Below are 7609 nucleotides of genomic sequence, written 5' to 3' on the forward strand. Positions count from 1 at the left end.
CGTGTCCGAGGGCACCAAGGCCGTCACCAAGTACACCAGCTCCAAGTGAGCCCGCCAAGTAAGCTTCTTGATATATACCAAACCCCAAAGGCTCTTTTCAGAGCCACTCATTCTTTCAACTTAGAGAGCTTTAATACTGAAATGTTTTAGTACTAGAAAAAAGCTGTGACCCAAGCTAAAAATTTCTATCTCCTACATTCCCATGCTTGTTTTCTCAGTAGCTTGTCTTACTGCGGCAGAAATGGCTTTAGGAAACGCAGAACAAAAAGAAAAAAAAAAAAAAGAAAGCAAACCCTTACTTTAAAGATAAGGTATTTGTAGTTGCTGAACTTTGGTTTAGAATTTCAGAAATTCTTCAGGACTTGCAGCTGCGAAAGTTCTGAGTTGTCCCTACAAGGTGAATATATATCGGGCATTCTTTATAGACAGGCTTGTCTAGAGAGCATGCTGTGCTCTGGGTCTGTGTGAGACCTACTTAGTGGAAAACAGGAAAATGTATACCTGGAAGTGTGAGAAACTAACTTTCTAGTAAATGGAAGTGGTTGAGGGGGAAACTTTACTGAAAAGAAAGGATGTCTTGAAGAATAACTCACTCAAAACTAATTATTTTGCAAGTAATAGAGACATTCAGGCTTCTTTGAAAAAGGTTAAACAGGACTTACAGGGAGAAGCGGAAGAAGCAACAGCAAACAGCCTAGAAACAGTGCCTCTCTTATTGGGGACAATGTCTCTGGCTGTCAACACAGAAGCCAGGCGTGGGTAGTCTCCCCTTAAGAGACTTGATAGGAACCATTAGCAGAATATAATGTCAGCTATAGATTTTTTAAAATACCTTGAAATTAATCTCAACCACGATACTTCAGTTACTGTCCTCACTTTTGACATTTCACCCTTCTAGACATTTCCCTGTTGGGTCATGGAGTTTGGGGCAGGGAGGGCAGTGGTTAGTACAGAGTATTCTAGAATCGTAGATTAAATTCCTGTCGAGTGGAAGGACGAGGACTCTGAATTGATTCCATCATGTATTGGAGCCTATTAAGTTTCAGAAAGTGACAGGTACTTGGGAAAGATCAGTGAGCAGGATAGAAACAATCCTTGACCTCACAGGGCTCCCCGTCTAGAATGGACATTTTAGCAACCACACAGACTAACAGAAGGGGCAAGCCTCTGTCTGAAGATCACTTTAGCATTGCCAAAGCTGAATGGATTTAATCTTGAAAAGCAATTCTGGAAGGAAGGTAGAGTAAGAGACAATAATAAGGAAAAACAAGACAGCAAGAGAGGAGAATCGATGTAGAGGAAAAGACACCCAGAGTTTGTGTTTATGGATTATAGTTAACCGGAGGGGCTCTACAGTTACACTTTCATCTAGCCATGTCTCATCTTTGGTTCATGAGGATTTTGAGAAGTCCTAGTGGTATGCCTTACTAAAATACAGGATCTGATCTTGCTGAAATGTAGAAAGGAATGTTAGCATAGCAAATCTGGTCCATTGGTCCTTTTAAGGACTGTATTTTATGTACCCCTATGAGTTAGTACTAGATACTCTTGGAAGTTACTGGTTAAACTAGATAAAAGTCTGTTTCTCACACAGATACATAGCTCAGGCCTGGAATGGGGCCCCGCTGTCCTGAGGGAACTCCTCTCCCTGTGTGTAATGTGTGTTTGCTCTATTATTTGAGAATAGTCTCAAATACATTCTATTAAATTCTGCTACTGAGGACCAAGACAAGACCAAAAATTGGATGGATGAAACTCATAAGAAATGTTAAGTAGGTGATTTCTAAGTAAAACACTTCTAAGAAGTGTTAAATAGGTAAGCGAGGAATTTTATGAGATGGAGACAATAATTCAAAAGCTGTATTTACCAAAAATCATAAATGAGTAGCCCAGAAGTCATGACACGTGGAAAAAGAAAGCAGAGCTCATGCGCTACACGTAGATAGGAAGAGAGGAAACGACGGAGAAGTGCCAAGGATTTGTGAGACACCAAACAGTGATGAGACAGTCAGGAATTATATAGTCTTAAATTGTCCACCCATGTTCCACCCACCCACCCACATTAGCCACCTTTGTCCTCTGAAGACAACACCCACATAAAATGTATGGCTGCTTGGGGTGTCCCTGTCAGCCTACACAGGAGGCCATGTGCCTCAAAAATGGCGTGCCTCGTAGTGTGTTTGACGCCACTACAAACTAATTTAACACGTAAGTAATTTCCTACCTTTAGTCTAAGATGTCCACTCCAGCTCCAATTATCTTGTTCACATCCCATTCTGAAGGAAGGAGGAAAGGGTAAGGAGACAGCCCCACCCTTTAGTGAAATCCTGAGAACGGTGGAACACTGCCTTTGCTAATACACCGTTGGCCACAAATAGTCGATGGCCACACCAGCCACAAAACTTGGGGAGTTCAATTAGTATCTAAGAAAGGAAAATTCATTTCAGGAGACAACTACTTATCTGGAAATAAGTAGGTAGTTCCTGCTTAAGTAGGTAATTATAAATTATAAATATTATTAATAAGAGGTAAACTGATGAGTTCTTACAGGAGGACACTGGAGCTTCCAGGTGCAACACAAATGAATTCTAAATATTGGCAATACTTGCTTCAGTTAAGAAGAAAATAAAACGATACAACTCTAGTTAGAATCACATTTTCTGTTTCAGATGCAGAGTGCTCAATGCTATTGGGAATCCCAGTTGAGCTAGAGGCAATCAGCGCAAGTCTTGGCAAATCAAGAAAACACGTTGGAAAGCGGAGGAAGACCTCCATGGGCAGATTCGTGAAAAAGATCAGGCTGAGTTTGGAGTCCAGTGGCAGCCCACTGATTTTAATGTGCATTCCAAGTCCGACCATCCGGTATACAAGTTCAAGTCTTCCCTGCCTCAGTCCTGGCTTTTATGCTCTTTTATCTTGGGGGATTTTCTCAACTCCTTCAATCATTTCGTCAATTCATTGTTTATGTGTCAAACGTCCTGTAAGATTCAGTGTTGCCTTTATGCTAAAAGCTCTGCTCTCGCATTTCAAGAAACCCTGACAGGTTCCTCGGAGCCTTCCAAGTCTGAAATGCCTACCTCACTCAACTGGATGTATATCATTCAATTAAAACACAAGGGTGAACCAGCCATGGTCTTTGTTACTAGCACATGAAATCTTATCTTGTAGAGGACATGATAAGGTACGCAACTACAAAACAGCAATAAGATGTGCTTAAAATTGGAAGGATTTGAGGCCCACTACTTGGGCTGAAATTTGTGTCATCATTTACCAGCTGGGTGACCTTAGGAATTGTGAAGAACCACTTTGTTTCCGTACTCTTTCTTCTGAAAAATGATGACAGTGATTATTTGGAACCTCAGATCTCTTACTTTTTATTTTAAATAAATTATCACACAATTAATACTCTTTTCCTTAATAACTGTTGTCTTTCAAACCATAAGAGACTCTTAATCTCACAAAACAAACTGAGGGTTGCTGGGGGGAGGAGGGTAGGGAGAAGGTGGTGGGGTTATGGACTTGGGAAGGGTATGTGCTATGGTGAGTGCTGTGAAGTGTGTAAACCTGGCGCTTCACAGACCTGTACCCCTCGGGCTAATAATACATTCCATGTTAATTTAAAAAAAATTTTTAAATAACTGTTGTCTTTGAATCGGGCTGGTGGTCCTCCAGGAGATTAACACTCCTTTATTCCTGCCCTTGCCTCTTGGATCAGCATTCAAATTAGGTGTGCTCAGGAACCTGGACTCATACTTTTTAAAAACATTAAAAATATGTGAATCAATACTGAATTTACCTAGCAACTCCAGCTTGAGAAAACAGAAGACGACCCTGGTTCTATCTAGTTATCTATCAGATCGCTGAGTATGCTGCCAACTTAGGATCTGTTTAGTCATCACTGTAACTTCTCCGTGGAAGGATCCTCTCACAGGTGTGTGCAGACCTGTCTCCCTCCCAGATGCCTCCGGGGCATCTGAGGGGCCAAGTCTTCCCCACCCACCTTATTTAAAACTACAAGCCTCCACTACCACCCCACTCCACAGTCCTTAATCTTCTTGGCCTGTTTCTTAATCTCTTTCCTACCAAAATACTGTATTTGTTTATTTTTGTTTATTTCTGGTCTCCCACAGTGAGAACATCCGTGAGCTCCACACAGGGAACTTTCCCAATGTTTGTCACTGCTCTGTTTCCGGCCCCTAGAACAATGTGGGACACATAGTAAGCACTCAAAAAGTTTTGGATGGATGGACAGATGGATGGATGGAGTGAAATTAAACCATGCAGGTAACACAAAATGGTCCTCCATTCTCTAGCAGCAGAGATAATAATTCCATGACTGAATTATTCAAATGACCCCTGTGTAAAGGAGTTCCCCTCACTACGCTTCTTCGACACTGTATTTGGGCTACTAAAGGCCCCTAACCCACAGAGTTATTGGCTGGATTAAATAAAATGATCAATGTAGGAACCAAAGTATACTTTTGAACTAATGAAGTCATAGCTTTTTTACCTACACAATTTCCACAGCAGGTTTCATTAACACCCTTCTTGGACAACTGACGTAACAGAAACAGCTGTTACCCAGAGCCCGCAGCTGGCCATCAGAGGGCTTGGATACCTCCAGAAACACCGCTGCTGATGGCCCCAGTGTAGTACAGGTGGGGAGCTCACCCCGGATTCTGACCCAAGAACCTCTTGCCTAGACCCTGAAGACATTTGCATTTGTAATCCGAATAAACGGGAGTCTGTTGCCTGAGGGTAAACATTTTGCCTGTGGCAACACAAACTAGTGAATTTGAAAGACCAGGATATGAATTGCATTTAACCCCTAATTTTCAGAGATTTTCCCTTTTCTAACTATAAAATGCTCAAGGTCAGCTTCTATTTTCAAGGTCTGGAATGCACAAAGCAGGAAGAAAACTGGGCCCTAAGTTTTGTACTGGAGCCCAATGGAGACTACCTAAAGCAGAACCTGCTTATACGAGAAACAGACACAGAAAGTCCTGTGTTCAACTCCTCTCAAGACCTTACACGTCGGAGCTAACAGTCTACAAGTCCCTACTTGATCCTCTTCTCTCTGTTTCTCTGCCTTCATCTCCTCCGACTGTGCCCTGCCCATTGCAGGAAGCCTCCTGGCAGTTCAGCAACCCTCCCCCTTTTTTTAAGGTTTTTTTTTTTTTTCTTTTTAAGATTTTATTTATTTGACACAGAGAGAGAGAGCACAAGTAGGAAGAGAAGCATGTGGGGGCGGAGGTGGGGAGTAGAAGCAGGTTCCCCGCTGAGCAGAAAGCCTGATGCAGGGCTCGATCCCAGAACCCTGAGATCATGACCTGCGCCGAAGGCGGAGGCATCTTTCAAGTCTCTGAGTCTCCACTGATTCCGGATCTTCTTAGTGTCATCTGCACAGGTGGCCTTATCTAAGTCTCAGCTCCCCATGGCACTCCTTACTGTAGCTTTATTTTTCTCCTACTTACCGTTTAACATACTACACGTGGCATCTACCTGATGTATTGTCCCTCCTAGACTCACATGTAAATTCCACAAGGGCAAAGGATTCTGTCTGGATGGTTCTGAGTATATTCCCAAAGCACAGAAAATCATCTGGCACATTGCACGCTCTCAACAAAGATATGTGGAGTAAAAACACTTTTTAAATTCACCCACGTTAGAAACATTTGTTGGGGGAATCGTCATGGCATAATGAGGTCTTTAAATGGTGGACATGTTTTTAAAGTATTGAGAGCAAAAATGATACCATTTCCCTTATGATGATCAAGGCAGTGGGAGGAAGAGACACGGATAAAACATCTGGCTAGTGTTGGTGATGTGGAAGCTGGGTGCAGGGTACATAGAGTTTATGAAGCTAATATTTCTGCTTTCTTATATTATGAAATGTCATATAATAAAAAAGTTTTTTTTTAATGAAAAGATTAGGGGAAAAAGAAGACAAATCGATTAATAAATAATGGCCATGGAGAAAAACCAGGTGAATAAGCAAACAGGACTTTGTGTCCAGTGGGAAGATAGACAGGTCTCCACAGGTTGTCTGCCAGAAATCCAGAAGGTTCCTCTTTATAGCATCCCTTAAAACCCGGCATTGCCAATCGCCCAAAGCAGACCTCATCATAGATTCACATAGAGTCTATACATAGTCTATATACAGAGCCCCATCCTAAGAAATTGCTATGAAAGTCAGATACTGTTTGATTCATTGCGGAGACTAACAGCCCTCAAGCAAGCCAGAAAATCATCTTTTAAGAGAGCATGACATTCTCTCTGAAAGCAAGCTATAAGAAAGCCTGGTTCCGTAGATAAATCCTTGCTAAAACTGGAGTCAAATCCAACAGGAGCTAAGCACATGATTAGAATTTATGTAGCATCTGTTCTCGACCCTAACGACCTATTGGAAGCACCTGAGTTTTGATTACTTTTGCCTGGGATCACCCCCACAGACTACAATTAAAATGCTACTGATTGGACCCCAGGTAAAGATATTTTTTTATAAAACATCCAATGGTCTGTAATGTGCACTCAATATTGAGATCACTGATCTCTATTAAGTCAAACTATCTTCCCACGTTCTTCTTAGAGAACTTTTAACTCTGATATAAATAAGCATGCTATTTATAAATGTTCATTCCTGGTGAGAGTTCACAGTTGCTTTCTTGATGAGGCCAAAAATATTTTTTAAAATGGCCTTCTTTACTATTAGTGTAAACCACATGAGGTGAATCTGGTACAGTGTAAATCCTGACTAGTCCTGGGGGGGTGGGGGGGTGGCGGGGCGTGCAGGGGTGTTTCTGAGGATTTTCATCTCTAGCAAGCTGATGTCCAAGTCACTGTGGTTAGACACTTGATGGGTCAGAGTGTAAAAGCCATCATGACTGTCTTGGGCTCTGCTCCCAGTAAGCTCATTAGAAATTCTCGTAATTCTTTAAGTCAACTACTAGTCTGCTTTCTGCCTGTAAAGGTCATGTCATAGGAAAGCCCTAACTTTCAATTTCAACTAGAGATGGGAATTCAGCAAATTGGCTTCAGACGTGAAAAGACAACCGAACATGACCACATACATAGAGCTGGTTTTTCAACTGTCGTAGCCCAAACTTGGGGGAACTCACCCTTGCAAGGAGCAGTAGCAAACCAACAGCGACCTTCACCCAACTTCAACCTCTTATGGATAAAGGACCTCATCTTCCACCAGTGCCCGGAGAAGCTTAGAACTACCCTACACTAGCCAACCTTAAAGTGGATAGTCCCCGTCCCAAGTCAAAGCGACTCTCGGGCTACCAGGTGCGACTTACATAGCATTTCTTCAGTCAGAAGTTACATGATATGCCCAGGTCAAGCTTGAAGGGCAAAGATATGTAGGAGACCGCTCAGGAGCTTGCAATTCTGAAACCAAATACATCCTACGAAGTGTAAATATCAGGAACCAACTCCAAAGATAACCTCAAAAGGCATTTAATACCTCAACAATTCACAATCACTATTACAGCCATCTTAGAGAAGTGGGTGGCTCTTAGAAGAGCCTTTGAGTTATTAGGACCAAGGAGGAGAAAGCTTTACGCCCTCTCGCCGCGGATGCGGCGCGCCAGCTGGATGTCCTTGG

General features: G+C 42.3%; 1 long non-coding RNA gene across 1 annotated transcript; it reads left to right on the forward strand.

The window, feature by feature from the left end:
• LOC132017153 (uncharacterized) lies at positions 1–3405 on the forward strand. The gene is made up of 2 exons (XR_009404181.1): positions 1–58; positions 2670–3405. It is a non-coding gene; the product is annotated as an uncharacterized LOC132017153 (long non-coding RNA).
• Positions 3406–7609: the final 4204 nt, after the last annotated feature.

Source organism: Mustela nigripes, chromosome 5 (assembly GCF_022355385.1).
Source record: "Mustela nigripes isolate SB6536 chromosome 5, MUSNIG.SB6536, whole genome shotgun sequence".
Classification (NCBI taxonomy): domain Eukaryota; kingdom Metazoa; phylum Chordata; class Mammalia; order Carnivora; family Mustelidae; genus Mustela; species Mustela nigripes.